Source organism: Astyanax mexicanus, chromosome 8 (genome assembly GCF_023375975.1).
Source record: "Astyanax mexicanus isolate ESR-SI-001 chromosome 8, AstMex3_surface, whole genome shotgun sequence".
NCBI lineage: Eukaryota > Metazoa > Chordata > Actinopteri > Characiformes > Acestrorhamphidae > Astyanax > Astyanax mexicanus.
The window spans coordinates 46,674,666-46,692,434 of record NC_064415.1 but is presented as its reverse complement, the minus strand read 5'-3'; the positions used below and the strand labels follow the sequence as shown (position 1 = coordinate 46,692,434).

Here is a 17,769-nt window from a genome sequence, read left to right as displayed (position 1 = left end):
CATAGCATACTCTGCTTTTTTATTAAAAATGTCATGAATTTGAAATTTGCATTTACAAATATTTTTAAGTAAACTTTCAGAGTGCTGCCTGGCCTTTTTACATACAATTTAATTCTGCTTCAAATTTTTTAATATTATCATTGCGTTCTTTTTTCTTTTTTGAGGTCTGTGCAATCATTTTAACCCTAATGTACGCTTTAGATGCCTCCAGACCATTGCAATGCTTTCTGTACTACCTAAATTGATTTAAAAAAATGAGGATAGGTCCTCTGCAAGTTCTTTAGAGTACATCTCGTCCTGTAGAAGGGACGTATTCATTCTCCATCTGCCTCGTCGAAGTCTGTCTGAATATATATTTACACACACCTCAACAGGTGCGTGATCTGACATGGAAATTGCGTTAATGGCACTATCGACAATAACATTGGTTAGACTCTGGGAAATTAAAATATAGTCGATTCTTGAGTAGGATTTGTGGTAGTGGGAGTAAAATGTGTATTCCCGGTTTGTGGGGTTGACCAATCGCCATATATCTATCAATACGTTATCCTCCATCAGCAGGTGAATGGCCGCTCTATCCTTTGGTGTTGTATTTCTAATAATCCATCTAAAACCTGGTTGAAGTCTCCTGCCAAGATTATTTGTCCTTGGGCATTCCCCAGTAACTACTAAGACCATGAAAAAAAGATGGATCTTCCTTGTTAGGAGCATATATATTACATAGTGTTATTTTTGCCCCATTTATATTAGTTTCAAGACAAATAATTCTACCAATATTATCCTTAAACTCCCTCAACATAAAAAAATTCAACCTCTTATGAACCAAAATAATAACTCCATTACAGTTGCTGGAGAAAGAGTTATAGTAAACATGACCAACCCAGTCCCTTTTAAATTGTTTTGCTTCATCTTCCTGTAAATGTGTTTCTTGAATGAATGCTATATCAGCTTGTTTATGCTTAAGATATAAAAGTATTTTTTTCCTTTTCACAGGGTTACCACAACCATTAATGTTCCAGGAAACTACCTTAACATATGCACTGTTCACATGCAAGAAAATAGACATGCAAGAAAATAGACTATTAATTTTGTACCGCTGAGCATTATTAGTATACCTGTATTTCTCACATAAACCAAAACGACTAAACACGTCAACAAAAAACTTCCCCTCTACCTCAGAGGTGAAAACCCGAAATGAAAAAACCCTCCAGCAAACGGCTGGAAATTCACCTCTCGTTAACTCCGTGTCCAAAAAAAAAAAAAAAAAAAAAAAAAAAGACGTCAAAATGAGAGGAGGAGAATATAAAACAAAACAAAAACCTTACTTATGTCAGTGGGAAGTCCGAGTCGTCCACTAGGTTGTAGCCTAGTCAGCTACACAAAGCTATCCAGCCCCATCGTACCTCTCGCAATCTCCTTTGTTGAAGAATGTTTCAATTTATTCTCCATCAGTAACTTGTTGCTCGATGAACTTAACAGCCTCTGAAGCCATTTCAAACTTTCTATTCCTCCACTTCCACACGAAGTGTAGTGTAGCAGGAAAGGCTAGTTGGAACCTCACTTTCTTGTCGCGTAGTAGCTGTTTTGCCGTTGTGAAAGCTTTCCTCCTCTCAGCGAGCTCCTTTGTCATGTCTGGGAACAGGGAAATGTTGCATCCCTTCCACACCGCGCCTCCCCTCTCCCGTGCAGCTTTTAGGACTTTACCTCTCACGGTTGAACGCAGAAATTTAATCATAATCAGTCTCGGAGGTCGATTTTCATCCGAACGAGACCCAGGAGAGCGGTGCACTCTTTTGATTTCGAATTCGTTGTCAATGCTCATTTTACTCACTTCAGCAAGGATGTGCTCGAGGTTAGCATATATATATAGTATAGGACACAAGCCATCAAAGTGACAGGTTGACCTTTATTTGACCCCGCCCTTAATATAACCACGCCCTTTATTCAATAAAAGCAGAGAGGTTACGGTACTCTACCAAACATTCAACAGGCGGTGGTGTTTCTAACGTTACACGGGTAAGAGTTTATAAGATATTGTTTAATTCAATTTATATATTTTATAAAACTATATCATTAAATAATTATTGTTTTATTTGATTTATTCCTTAGCAAAAGATCGGAAAACATGGATGCTCTTACGAACGCACCAAGAAAGCGTTTTTCTTTTATACCCAGATCGGAAATCGCAGAGTCTGAAAAAATGCGTGCTTGGCCACTATCAGACGGTCGATTCTTTGGATTCTGTCTCCACAAAGATGTGTACCATGTTACTCTGTTTACCGGACCAACAGAGATGTTTGAAGATGCGACATGTCGAATCACTTTTCAAATAGGAGATTGGGAGTGTTTCACAAACCACTGTGAAGGATTGGTAGGAGTTATGAACTCTAGAACCGCATCGCATACAGAGTCTGAGACTTGCTATATTTCAATAGCCCCGTGCGAGTCATCAGAACTCTGTTACGGACTAAAAATCTCCAGGATTGACGGTTCAGTCGTTACTATCATGTCTATGGAAGAAGTACGCTTTGAGCCATCAAACAGTGATCAGAGTCGAACCGCCAACTCCTTCATAAAGCTAAAGTGGAATGATTGGAAAGAGAACATGAGAGAATGTTGCATAATCGTCAAGCAATTGATTAAGGATGTGTATAACATTAAGAGACTGGAGAAACTTAAGATGAGACTGAATGATTATTTTGATTCTCTCACCGACAATCCTTTCGCAGAGTATCCTAAACGTGAAATCACCATTGTGTATGTCACAGCAGAAGATCGCAAGATTTCAAACATAGCCGACACCATGCATGTCGTGCATCATTAAGCAAAATAATGATGTTATGTAGAAACTTTTGTAGTGTTTACACGTGTTTGAGTTATTTAATTAGTAATTTAAAAATAAATACATAAAAATACTATTCCCATACCGGGAGTCGAACCCGGGCCGCCCGGATGAAAGCCAGGAATCCTTACCGCTAGACCATATGGGGTTTCATGAAAGAGTATGTGAAATGTATGTGAAAGAGCCTGGGGCGGAGTCCAAACGTAAGCAACGCCTACCATACTATCTAACTAATAAATTAAGACCGTCTCTATCTACGAGTCATACTTGTTCTATACACGCTGCTGTGTCGGGGGTAATCCGCTGTTGAAATGACTCAAGAACTCTTAAACCTGTACTCGTACTCTCCGGTCATGGAGGGTCTTACCCCAGGATCAACCAAACCGGGTACATCGGATGAAATCGACGGATGTATCCGAACGACCATGCTCTCCATCATCCGCGCTGTCACCAGGGATCTGCTGGACAAAATCATTGAAAAGGATCTGAGAGAGCATTGCAACGGATGCGCCACCGATCACCCGAGTCAGCGACAACATTCGTGTCTGTATGATCCTGAAGACTTCTATCTGCACATCAACGCTAAAAGACTTTTGACAAAGTTGTTTAGACCTTGGTTGAAATACACCTTGGCCACATGTACCATCTCTGGAAAAAATCCAAGCAGCGGCTGAAACTACAGTGTGCCAACTGCGAGACGAACCTGACTTCAAGACGGCTCTGAGAGACATTAAGCATAAAACTGCGTCTATCTACAACGATACGGTGATCGAGGACATTGTTGAGTACTGGGATTTCCACAGTTCTCTGGAATCATCCGAAACGGCGCTCACATGGGTAACATCGTCTCTTCCATCCAAGCTTTCACCCATAGCCGAATAAAAGTTCGGATAACGTCTCTACTCTGCAAAGTAATTGAACGGAGAGTTTTTCAAGTTTGTCATTCACAGACCTACTTAAAGTTTAAGTTTTTAATGTGTATTCATACCTATATAACCGACGCATGTGTTTTGAAAATGATAGTTAAGAAACATGTTCATGTTGAAAAAACTGTAAACTGTTTGATATCTTTTTTTAATGAAAAACAAAATAATGTAAATGTGTATCATTTAACGAGGCTTTTGAGTTTGTAGTAATAAAAGCTGATTACATTCTTATTCTCTGTCCATTATTGGTGAGAGCTAGCACAATGACTGAGGGCTTGTTGAAAAAGATTTATTATGACCCCTCCAACCCTGGGTCTTACGGAGGGGTTGAGAGTTTACAAAGGGCAATTTTTGAGAAAAAAGGATCGAGAGCGAATATTAAAGATGTTAAAAACTGGCTGTCTGCGCAGGACGCGTATACTCTTCACAAACCTGTTTTAGGAAAATTTAAAACAAACAGAGTGTTTGTGAAAAACATGGATGAACAATGGCAAGCCGATTTAGTGGATATGTCAAACTTGTCAAAGGATAACAAAGATATGAAATTTATGTTAACGTGTATAGATATTTTATCTAAATACGCTTGGGTACGCGTATTGCGAAACAAGACGGGCATTGAGGTGACCAACGCTTTTAATTCTATTCTTAAGGAAGGGCGTGTTCCTAAAAACGATTGGGAATAAAAAACGCAAGACGTCTGTGAAAAAGATCATATTGAAAAAACACAAACGGAGGAGCAACAAGCGCTCTCCCTCAGTCTTGGATAAACGAAGAAAGGTGAACATTTTCTAAAACCATGGCTTTACTTCACAGACTTTCAACCGAATGTACCAAGTCCGAATTAGATTTATTTACAGTGCCGTACACGCAGACTAGCGTCGAAAAGTATACTTACGTCGAAATCCCTCCTCTTTCGGCTCTGACTGATGATGGACCCTTGGAGTTTTACGTGGCAGGAAATGGTGAAGACTACCTAGATCTGAACAACACTTTTTTACACCTGAGATGTAAAATCACAAATTCTGACGGTACAGACTTGGCTAACGATTCAAAGGTGGGTGTAATAAACTATCCTATAGCATCTCTTTTTTCACAAGTAGACGTCATGCTGGGAGATCGACTCATCAGCCAGTCGAGTAATACCTACCCCTACAGGGCAATAATGGAATTGCTTCTTAACTATAGCAAACATACCTTGGATACACAATTCACCGAAGGATTATTTTACAAAGACTCGTACGGCCACATGGACGCGACCGATCGTCAAGGACGTAACAACGGCTTCAAAATCAGGTCTTCTTACAGCCAAGAAAGTAGAATCTTTGACTTAATAGGTCATATCCACTCCGATATATTTTTTCAAGAAAAACTTTTACTGAACGGAGTTGACTTGAAAATTAAGATGATTCGAAGTAAGGACGAATTTTGCATGATGAAAGAAGGAGCCAGGGATTACACACTTAAAATACTAACGGCTTCTCTGTACGTAAAAAAAGTCTCCGTTTCCCCGGCTGTCAAGATGGGGCATGCGCAGGCTTTACTTAACGCTACGGCTAAATACCCGCTTGAAAGAGTGTGTATGAAGACTTTTAGCCTACCTGTGGGGAGTCGCGTATGCACCCAAGAGAATTTATTCCTCGGACCTCTCCCTAAAACGGTTATAATTGGTATGATTGATAATGACGCATTTATCGGTGCATATGATAAAAATCCTTTTAACTTTAAACATAATGATGCAGAGTTTATTGCTTTGTACGTCGACGGTGTTCAGCACCCTGCAAAACCGTTTCAACCTAATTTTCAAAGCGGTAATGCCGTCCGCGAATTTCATTCGTTGGTTTTAGCTTCGGGGAAAAATCTAAAGGATCAAGCTTTGGCTATAAACCGCCAGGATTATTCTCAAGGATACACCCTTTTAGCTTTTAACCTGAGCCCGGATGATTGCGGACAACATCTATCTTTGATAAAGTCGGGAAATATGAGGTTGGAACTCAGATTCAGAAACCCTCTACCGAGAACGGTAAATCTAATTGTATACGCCAGCTTCGACTCTATGCTGGAAATCAATAATCGACGAAACGTCCTCATCGATTATCAGTAATTATGGACACCAGAGAACTTTCCGAGCTGATGAAAAGTTATCCTCCTGCGAAAAAGATATTCTACGGTGTGTTTCCTTGCGATGAACTACCCGAGAATAAGGTGGAACGCGCTCCGGCATTTTTCATCGTAAACACTCACCCCAGCTACATGCCCGGAGAACACTGGTTGGCCATATGTCTCAACGATGACGCCTCGGGAGAATTTTTTGATTCGTACGGAAATCCGCCAAACTCTGAACTCTTTCATGATTCTATTCATTCTTTTTTTTAAAAAGAACTGTTGTGAAATAAAACACAACTCAAAACAAGTCCAAAGGAGTGACTCGACTTACTGCGGGCAACACTGCGTATTCTTTTTGTGTCACAGAGCTAGAGGCTATTCTTTTAATCAAATTATGTCTATGTATACGGATGATTTGAAAAGAAACGATGATATGGTTAAAGCTTTTGTAAAAAATATTTATCCCAGAGTGAATAAAAAACAATTTGTGAAATGTGTTCAGTGCATAAACTAGAGTGTAGTGTGAAATAACGACTCTGTAGATGTAAAACATGTTAAAGTATATACATTTAATGAAATAAAGAATAACAAATATTTACATTGTATCATCATCATCATTTATAACATTTTTAAAGACATGCACGATTAAAAACTTATCCAAGGTGTTGAGGTAAAACGAGGAGACTTGAAAACAGGCTCAAGAGTGTCAATGCTAGAGTCAGAGTCATCGCTCTTAGAAGTTGAGCTTGGTGAGTACAAAGGATCGCCTCTTTTAATGTCCGATATCTTACGTCGAACGCCGACGTTAGGTATAGTTGAAAAGGGAATATTCAATCCGGCTACAGTTTTTAACATCTCGATCCACCCCAAAGGTCTGCGATCATCCGACACTTTTTGAGGGGCCGTGAGGTTTTTAATCAAATCCAATACGTGTGAACCCCTGATCGTCCTTCCTTTGAAAATGAATTCACCTTTATCATTCCAGGAAGCTACGTCGCCAGATTTGGATATTTTTTCCATGATGAAAGAAGCATTTTTTCTGTTTCTTGCCGGAATGTTTCCGATTACTTCTTTGACAATTACGTCTTCGGACGCACCGCGATCCACATCGGCCTCCGGTATTGTTTTATTGTTAGAGTCTACGGGCAGGGACAGAGTTAATTGAGCCGTTTCCTCATCTCCTTGTTTGACGATGTTTAGGAATCTTTGCAAGACCGAGGCATAAAGTTTGGCATTTTCGTAAGGCATCAAATCAGACCTTTTCAGAATATGTCTCATGGTAGCATCCAGATCATTTTCCACCATCTGTCTAACATTAGGTTTTCCGCTCGACACAGAATGAATCTTATCAAGTTGCTGCTGAGGTACCAGATACATTTTCACAGCGTTTTCCATGCTATTTCTGACAGGCCGCTATTAAGCTGCTGATGAAGGGTACCGCGACGCTTAGCAAAGGTAGAAGAAAACCTCCGGATTGATTAATAGTATTTCTTTTAACCTTTACAGATTTTCTTTTATCGGCAAAAAGTTTAATCGCTTTTTTCTGTCTTTTCAGTCGAGCGTACTGTTGAGCCGTTAAAGGAATGCGTCCTCTCAGTAGATTTAATGCTATTTCACAAATGGCTAGTACGAGGTCTGTGGGAGCTTGACGCAGTATAAGTTTCCTTTCTCGAGGTGATGCCTGATGTAGCGATTTCAAAACCTGATAATTTCTCTTTAACCGATCGGACATTATGTGAAAACCTTTTTCTTCGGTACGTACACCGCAGGAACCTCCTGTAAAAACAAACCCGATCTGAGTCTAAGATCTTCTGGCGTTGAAGCTTTCAAGTCTACTAATAAATACCCATAGGGTCTAGAGGTAGCATCTTGAAAGCATTCTAAAAAGTACTTGCTGTTACGGGGGTACATCTGACGCGCCAACACGTTGATCTGTAGCTTATCTCTAGGATTTTTAAAAAGCACCATGTAATTGGTATTTAAATTTATAGTTCTGCTACTTCTCCCTTGAAAAAACAAATTTTGAACCAAATAGATCACGCTGAGGTTTCTATGGTGGGTATATTTTGTAAAAGCCTTTTCTACTTCCTCACTCTTGCTAGCGGACTCCATCAAATCATCAATCACCAACAAGTTTGTTTTGTGCGGAGGGAAAAGTTCATCGTCGCACAATGATTCAGGTATACCTTGAACAAAATAAATGTTTAGTTTGTCCATCAACTCGTCGTAGAGGGGTTGCCAGCAAGTGTAACACCATACAATCGGTCCGGAATTTTAGACATTGAGTCCGTACAATTTTCAAGTAACATTTTGATGAAAAAAGATTTTCCGCTATTGCTGGGTCCACAAACTATACAAGAAAAAGGAAGTTGAAGTCTAGCATCGAACGAGTTAGGTACGGCCATTATTTTTTCAGCAAAGTAAATGTTTAATATCCGTAAGGAATTGTGGCGCTATCCGGTAATGGAACGCGTTTATCGTACACTACTCGGAAACGTTTAGTTTGTGATTTGTTTTTCAAGTGAAAACCTCTTTTATCTCTGACGATTTGATTGTTGGACGTCATAATTTCGTCGGTACAGTCGGGGCTTTTCACACTTTTGTCAACCAGATCTATCAAAGAGCTCAGATTCACAATTTTGGCGTTGGTATAGTTTAACGTTATACCCTTTACCTTCATTACAGTCTTCCCATAACGAGTTCGATAACCGTAGGACTTTGGTCCAGAGCTGACAAATTCCACAATATGATCTCCGTGATCCAATTCACTCGTTAACTCGCCTAAGTAATCGCCTAGGGGGGGCATCCAATCGCCATCTTTACTTTTGAAAATGACAGAGTCTGTATCCGTATAGAGACATCTTTGTTGCAGACCATCTATCAGCTTGTACAGCTCGAGTCTAGCGTAAGCGGTAGTGAATATTCCGATAAACACGTTAGCTTTACTCGGTTTGATGAATCTGGTGTCTGCGTAACGCCACTGAACCAGCGCCATCTGACGGTTCGGAAAAGAAAAGTGACTTACGTCGTACGTGTCCGAGAACATGAACTCTAGAAATTGGTTGGGATCGCTGATTAGACAAGTATTAATCCTATCAGACCTCTGACACATCTTACCCCACAAAGAATTCAACGCCAACTTTGCCACAGATCTCTTGGCCTGGTTAACCTCTATGCGAGACGGATCGAGTTCTATGCCTTCATTTTCCTTGTACCTTTTAACGTATTCTTTTTGATCAGATTCGTCCTTTACCCAAGACGGGTAACCTGAGCTCTCCTGTTTTGTCTTGAGAAACCTGTTGATGTATCCGGAAAACAAATCATGCGTCTGTTTAGGAAAGTGCCAGATTTCGAAAACTTTCAACACTCTGTAGCCTTTTTCGAGAGCCTTCATAACCTCCACGCTACACCAACTACCCGTAAGAGCCCTCTCCTCATCAGCATGTTTACAACATTGCTGCTGTTGTAACTCGGCACACACCCTACACAGAGGGAACAAAAGCTTGTTTTTCACCCTATAAGGGAGAACGGGGGCCCAAAGACCCCTAGGGGGTAAAATTTTTATTCTGAAGAGGCCGAAATAATTTTCCAACGGTTCAAAATCGCGGAAAATGATGGTTGGGTGACCTACGGGGTAGTTTTTTGTCTTGTTTACGTAGGGGTATAACGATGTAAAATCATAATAATCGATTCTCTCTCCGGGTTGAGCTACGTAATGTAAATGTAACGCGTTTGTACGGCCGCCAAAAAGAGCTTGTCTCGGTTTCAAACGCTCGGGAAAGTCAAAACGTTTGAGAACCGCTATTACGTCCTGATCTGTCCTTTTCATTTCGTTCCACGCGTGTTCCCAGATTGTTGTAACGTGCATATTGTAGATGTTTTGCAAATTCTTAATTTTTTGCAAAGAGTGTTGTTTAACATCTTCGAAGGTTTGTCCAATTTTACTTAGAGGGTGACGCGCGTTTGCAGGGAAACATTTATCACATCCGTGAAAAAAGCATCCTAAGAACTCGAAAGCATTTTGCGTGTGGCCGTCGGTAAAATAACCGTCTAAAAAATATTGACCCATTTGAACTTCACCTTCGTTGAGAGCGTGTCGAATCGGAATTTTCCCTCTGTCTGAGAGGTACTCGAGCCATTGAATAGCAGAGTTTGAGAACGACTTCTGTCTGCTGATATAATCATCATGCGGTGGTATAGCCAAGGTATTGTCCATCAGAAAATGTGTTCTAAAGATTTTCAAACAGACGCTGGCTATGGTGATGCATTTGAAAGGATCTACACCCGTACCGCTCATTATCTGCTCCCTGAATGCTAAACACCCCTTTCTGAGAATGTGAACGTCATTCACGCAATAATCGGCCAACTCTTTTCTGAGGTCAAACACCTTGGTATTGTACCATTCAAAAAACTCTTGTCTCTCTTTATCCATCATGGTGTCTACACCGTAATATTTGGCTGCCGGGTATGGGCCGATGTAATTCTGGTTTTCAAGAGTGTTCCAGAAATGAGGAAAATAACCCTTTTTTTCATTCTTGAATCCCATAGCCTTGGGAATCGCGCTCAGCTTCATAGGGAGAAAAGAGAGACTGTCTATGAATCTCTGTCTGAACTCGACATCTTCAAAGCACAATATTTTACCACCTTGCGCTATGATGTCGGGGTTGATCCCCTCTCGGACCAAATGATTCAATAAAATGTACGAATCGTAACTTCTAGCGTTGTGCGCCAAGAACGTGTAGCCTTTGTATTTCTTTCTACGGTACCGTTTAAAAAACGCTGAAACACAATCGGGTCCTTCAGCCGTCCAAACTTTACCCTTAAAAGTACTGCAACATATAAAATTTGCGATGTGATTTCCTGACTCTTGATTGGTTTCAAAATCGTAAAAAATGTACTTTTTGTTGTCCTTTTCCTTTTCTAGAGGCGTTATAAAACATTCGTGTTCAAATTCAGGGTTTACTTTAGCACCGCATTGACGGCATAGGTTTGCGCGACAACTGTGTTTGCTGGACCCTTTTCTACCATGCTGCACGGTGTTACACTGTGCACAGTAGAATCTAGTTTCACACAAAATTTTACCAGAGTCGTCTTTGACCTTGTGCTTTTCGTAACAATACGGTGTTCTACATAACCTCAAACAGTCTTGACATTGCACCGTATTTTTAGGAAGCTTTGGACAATCGTTATCCTGACAAACGTTGCATCTGTACTCGCATTTTTGATGATTCTCATCGTTATACCCCGCGTAGCAGTGAGAACAAACATACCCGGTACCCAGCACAGCCTTAAGGTTTTTAACACCGTAGTAATGGTTTTCATGCAGGAATAGGAACAATGTTTTTTCGTGAGGTATCGTACTGTTTTGGAAAAACGAGTACCCTTTTTTGACAGCATCCCTGTACATCACTACGATTTTACAATTGAGTAACTTTTCAAACAATGAAATGTCGGCAAAGCTAACGGCGTCATTTTCAGACATCACATAGTTGTAAAATTCATCGAAAGATTCAACGTTTCCCAATGAGGAAAAGTTTAGAGGCCGCCTAATTTCTGTGGTGTTGAATCTGTCTATCCTGTTTACATGTATATCCTGCGGTATTTCACCTTCTACACCATATCCTATCTGATCCTGTACATTCTCGTTATTGTGAACTGTTACACTGAAAGCTTGATTAGACCCAGATGACAAAGTGTGTGAATGTTGATTTTCATTATCCGCTTCATTCCGAAGTCTATCTAAACTTTGGTTTAGATTGTGAAACAAATCAACCATCGGCTCTTGGGCAACAATTTGAGCCGTTGTTACAGACTGTTCCGTAACATTATTGTGATCGGGCTAAACTTTCGTTAAGCCGATTAACAGCGTCTAATAGAGAAGGATTACATTCATTCCGAAGTCTATCTAAACTTTGGTTTAGATTGTGAAACAAATCTATGTTTGACTCTTGCGTTACATTTTGAGGCGTTGTTACAGACTGTTCCGTAACATTATTGAGGTCGGGCGTTAAAGCTAAAGTTTCGTTAAGCCGATTAACAGCGTCTATTACAGAAGGATTACATTCATTCCGTAGTCTATCTAAACTTTGGTTTAACTGATGGAAATGGTCATGCTGTAAGCTGAGTGTAAGTTCTGTATCTGATACACAATCACAAGTTAAATGATCGGATGTGATGGGGACATATTCAGATTCCTGTCTGATTTTACACCTCTTGGCTTCAACATTAAAACAATTATCACACCTTTTCCTAGACATGGTGTTTATTGAGTAGGGTAGTACATTGATTCATATAAAGGCTCACACGTTTCTTACACAATGCATGAACATGCTTACTTTGAACTCTTGACCCGTGTGTTTTCACGCGCATGAGTTTCTTGAACGTCAAAGACACAGACTTGTGAAGGTGGAGTAGATCGCGTAGATCGTCCCTCAGATCATCATTGGCGTTAACATCGGAATCTAAAACACACATAGATAACAATATATTACGTTTCATCACTAATGTGTTTTCACATACACGTATGTGCAAGTTTAATTATAAGACATATTTACCGGAAAGCGTGTCATTATGGCTGTACTGATAACCTTTCGCAGGGGATTGTTGATCAGATTCACGATCTATTCATTCAAACATTGAATAAGATAATTTACAATATTATATACGCACACAATATTTAAAAAATATAATAATGAGACAAAAAGTTTCTTACTAGGGATTGTTGGGGAGTAGGATGGAGAGTTCAGGATTACATCTAAAAATAAATAATATTATTGATTAAAATACTGTGTGTGTGTGTGTGAGCAGATCATGCTTGCGAGTGAGTAGGGGAGGGGTGTGTGTGTGTGTGTATGTGTGTGTGCGAGCAGATCATGCTTGCGAGTGAGTAGGGGAGGGGTGTGTGTGTGTGTGTGTGTGCGAGCAGATCATGCTTGCGAGTGAGTAGGGGAGGGGTGTGTGTGTGTGTGTGTGCGAGCAGATCATGCTTGCGAGTGAGTAGGGGAGAAGTGTGTGTGTGTGTGTGTGTGTGTGTGTGTGTGTGTGTGTGTGTATGTGTACAATATTTAGAAAAAAATTTAAATCTTCTGCTCACTGTATGGAGATTGATTACCGTTATTGGCATACGCAGGAGAATCACACCCTGTTCAAACAAACAGAAAATACACAGGTTTAATAAATGATAGATAATAACATATATATTTTGTATTACTTAAATATTGATAAAAATGTTTCACTTACCTGGAATTGTGGAGCTGTTGGGTGGAGTATTAGTGATGTAAGTGGGACTGCTGCTTCTTGTTTCAGCAGTCAGTTCTAAAATAATTAAATCATTACATACTTAGAACAGAGAATATAGAAAATAAAATGTGTGTGTGAATGTGTGTACAATAATTAGAAAAATATATATTTTTCTCACCGTATGGAGTTGGAGGTTTTTCGATATAATTGACCCCTGGTGTTTCGTTGCATTGATAGTTGCTGAATGTTGAATTATTACATAACTCTACAAAAAAAAAAAAAAATAATAATAATAATAATAATAATAATTAAATAAAATAATTTATTAATATTAAAAAAAGCATCATTTTCAGTATTACACCAATAGTATAAATTACACCAATAGTATAAAACATAACTTATCACATTATTTCTAAAAATTCATCATGATAAAAATTACTCACATTAAAAACATTTCTGAATGTTACCTATTTTAAAAGAATAGAACGAAACATTACTATAATATAATTTGGTTTAAAAACATTGTATTATATTTGACATTCTAATTACGTTCTAGCAACATTCTAAATAACCATACTATATTAACATCAGTATGAATAATAATAAAAATAATTATAATCAATCTAGACCAAAAGGAAACTTACCAGACTCCATTATCTTCCAACGAAAGAGATTCTTGAGCTCTGAAAATGTTTGTGTCCGTATGAACAAAATCCGTGTTTATATACATTGAGAAGCGCATGCAAGTCTTGAGTAAGAAATCACTTATTGGTCACGCAGCTGTCCTGGAAGATCAGAAACACAATACAGCAGGCCGTGGTACAAATCTTGCCGCTGACACAGACTCAAACACAGAGATACACTGCACTCTAAACTATTCAGTTTTTACTGATGATAACGCATTCAGAAGCTCAGAAATTCTGTATCAGATTTAATGTTTTTCAACGATGCTCTCAATGAACATACGGTCTATTATTGCAAAGTACGTCTGCATTGCGTTGAAGTCATCATTTTGTAATTCAATTTTACATTCCTGTTCAAAAAAATTGTTTTGTTTTAATAAACTTGTAACTTCGTGAACAATTGTAAGTCTGGCATTCAGGGCCGCTGCTAAGGTTTTGGAGGCCCTAAGCATAACTGGTCAGGGAGGCCCCCGCCCCCCCCAAAAAAAAAAAAAAAAAACACACACACACAAACACAAAAGGTTTACGCAAAATTTTACTATTTATTAAAATTACACATGTAACTGTGAATATTTACAACGTTATAAGTAAGGCCAATAACAGTGAAGAACAGCACAAGAGTACTATTTATAATGTATAAATAATAAATGAAACGATGCATGTCTATTTTAAGCAGTGGACACGTCATTTACACAAGCCAGCCTTAAAGGTTATGAAATTATCGTTTATATTCGTGGTGTATTTATATCAGCCTGTCAAAATCTATAGAGCTGTCTGATCCTGCTGTCATACAGACCATTTGGATAGTGCACTGACGGCATTAGTCAATAGGTAGGCTACTCTGTTTATTAATTTTTTATTAAAGTCACTAAAAATCTTCAAACTACACTACTACTATTTGCAAACGTGCCACGTGCCTTGCAATACCCAGATTAGTTTCTAGTTAAGCGTTTAAAGCTACCAAATCAGCAAAGCCAACGTAACTAGCTCAGGCAACACCACTGAACATGAAGTAATCAAAACTATTTAAACCTTTATCATCGAAGTTACTCACCAGAAAGGGATGCATGGGCCTCATCTTTCTGCTTCTTTTTCTTCTTCTCAGCTCCAGACTCAAACCGTCGCTTCATAGTTGAATTACCATTTAGTAGCAACTTCGCGCGGTGAACTTGTCTCCTGCCAAACTCAAGTAGCGTTGCTACTTTAGTTAGGACTAAGGTTGCCAGATAAGTTACGATTTTTCATCCTATTTGTTTATTTTATTTTAAGTTTTTAACTTACACAAATATTGCACTGGACAAGTTTTTGTATAGAATGGCCACATACACTTTAAAAATGGTTAAACATGCGCAAGATTTAGCGCCTCCATGCATTTTTTGATTATTTATTTGACTGGAAAATGTCACATCTGGCAACAACCAACAGAGCAAACCGAGCCATGCCATTTCAGGCAATAGGGGTGGGGGCATTATATTATGCACAAAAATAATAACGTGCCGCTTTTAAGTAGTAGAGTAGGTGCCCCATGCAATGTTTAAAGACAAAAAAGATGAGCGTATCATAAATAATTCACATTGGGTTTTAAATTTAATAATGTCATAATTTCATAAGGGTCATGTCATAAGGTTCATGTCATAAGGGTGTCCATGTTAAATTAAATTTCTCATGGTAATCCGGTTTACAGTAACAATTTCTGTAAATGAGATAGGTGTTAAAAACTGAACAATGTCTTGAGAAGCTATGCCATTCCTCTCCATTAAGAGTTATCAAAACGGTTGCATCCTCAAATCTTACTGTTGGACCGATACACAGAGTGACGCATTTTATATCATCGTGGAAACGAAATCCAAAGAATCGACCGTCTGATAGCGGCCATACATGATTCTTTTCAGACCCTGCGATTTCCTTTCTTGGTGCGTTCGTAAGAGCATCCATGTTTTCCGATCTTTTGCTAAGGAATAAATCAAATAAAACAATAATTATTTAATGATATAGTTTTATAAAATATATAAATTGAATTAAACAATATCTTATAAACTCTTACCCGTGTAACGTTAGAAACACCACCGCCTGTTGAATGTTTGGTAGAGTACCGTAACCTCTCTGCTTTTATTGAATAAAGGGCGTGGTTACATTACGTATGTACACGTATCTACACGTAATTATTCCTTATTGGTTGCTCGGATAAATAAAATAATTTTGTGTCTGAACATGTCTCACTGTGTGTGTGTGTGTGTGTGAACTCAAGAGACTGAATGTTTGGTAAAGGGGGGCTGGCGGGTGTGTGAGCAGGACCGTGACTGTGTGTGTGTGTTTGTGTCTGTGCGCGTGTACGTGCCTGTATGTGTGTGTGTGTGTGTGTGTGTGTGTGTGAGAGAGGGGCCTCCGAGCAGGTTTGGCTGTGGGTAAAAGTATTCTCATGCAGGAAAATATTCTCTTTTACACACTATTAATCATTATTCTTGATTGATTGATTATCTGGATATGGGGGGTCTGAACAGCTGGGAGGATGGGAAACTATCAGCCATACATTTTCCAAAAGAGCGGGAAAATATTCTCTTACACATAAACAATATTAATCATTATTCTTGATTGATTGATTATCAGAATATGGGGGTCTGAACAGCTGGGAGGATGGGAAACTATCAGCCATACAATTTGAAAAAGAGCGGGAAAATACTCTCTTACACATAAACAATATTAATCATTATTCTTGATTGATTGATTATCTGAATATGGGGGGGCCTGAACAGCTGGGAGGATGGGAAACTATCAGCCATACATTTTCAAAAAGAGCGGGAAAATATTCTCTTACACATAAACAATATGAATCATTATTCTTGATTGATTGATTGAACAGGTGTTTGGGGGGGGGGGGCGGGGTCAAATAAAGGTCAACCTGTCACTTTGATGGCTTGTGTCCTATACTATATATATATATATTAGCATCCTGTGCGGAGTTTCGTTTCGGGCTGGTATCCCCGGCTTCGGCCGCAGTTGGCCCTTTTCCTCCCGAAGGCTTAAAATATTTCGAAGACGTAGACATCATTCGAGCCGTAGAGATGTGAATAGTTGAATACTTCACAGTTTAATGTTTAAAATAGGAGAAGATGAAGGATTAGTTAGGATTTAAGGCGATGGGGCTCGGGACCACTTCTACCAAGCAGCCATACTTCTCGCCGCTCCCACGTGACTCTCAATATTACTATTGATAAAGTCAGAGAAATATTTCAAATCACTAATACTAGAAAAGCTGAAGGGCCAGACCAATGTAGTCCTTTTATCTTAAAAAAACTTTGCGGCTGAGCTGGCACCAGCTTGGCAACCAGTGTTCCAACTGTCAATTGACACACACACACTTCCAACAGTATGGAAAACTTCATATATAAAACCATTGTCTAAAACTCAAAATTCAAAAGAACATAAAGATTTTAGACCCATAGCTCTAACTTCAGTAATTGTGAAGGCTCTAGAGAGACTCCTGTTAAAACATGTACAAATAACTTTGACCAATGACAAACAGGATCCATTTCAGTTCGCATATAAAACAGGCTGTGGCACAGAAGATGCTGTTGCCACATTAATTCATATTATCACTAAACATCTAGATAAACCTCATAACTATTTAAGAGCTCTCTTTCTAGATTATTCATCTGCCTTTAATACAATACAACCCAATATTTTACTCTCTTGAGAGTGAACCCCTATTTGATTCACTGGTAAGCCTCTTTCCTTACAAAAAGGAAAAAAAATCATTTCTATTTTAAATAAAGGTAATTTAATGGATCACACTGTTCTTGTGTTGAATGAAGACGTAATATTTATATATACATTAGCAGTACTTTAATCTATCTGCTTTTTAAAAATAATATAATTTAAAGACCATTTCAGTTACCATCTGAAAGACCATCTGTTGTTTTAGGATTTATTTTATTTAATAATATATTTATTGTATATACACAATAATCCCATATAT

The 17,769-nt window shown here is 38.8% G+C and overlaps 1 long non-coding RNA gene and 1 other non-coding gene across 2 annotated transcripts; both read right to left on the bottom strand.

Annotated features, from left to right (window-relative positions):
• Positions 1-2,918: 2,918 nt before the first annotated feature.
• trnae-uuc (transfer RNA glutamic acid (anticodon UUC)) lies at positions 2,919-2,990 on the bottom strand. Its single transcript has one exon. It is a non-coding gene; the product is annotated as a tRNA-Glu (tRNA).
• A 9,045-nt stretch (positions 2,991-12,035) lies between these two features.
• Positions 12,036-13,793, bottom strand: LOC125803982 (uncharacterized). The gene is made up of 7 exons (XR_007440462.1): positions 13,554-13,793; positions 13,289-13,375; positions 13,111-13,185; positions 12,965-13,012; positions 12,584-12,625; positions 12,426-12,491; positions 12,036-12,332 (listed from the first exon to the last, which is right to left on the bottom strand). It is a non-coding gene; the product is annotated as an uncharacterized LOC125803982 (long non-coding RNA).
• Positions 13,794-17,769: the final 3,976 nt, after the last annotated feature.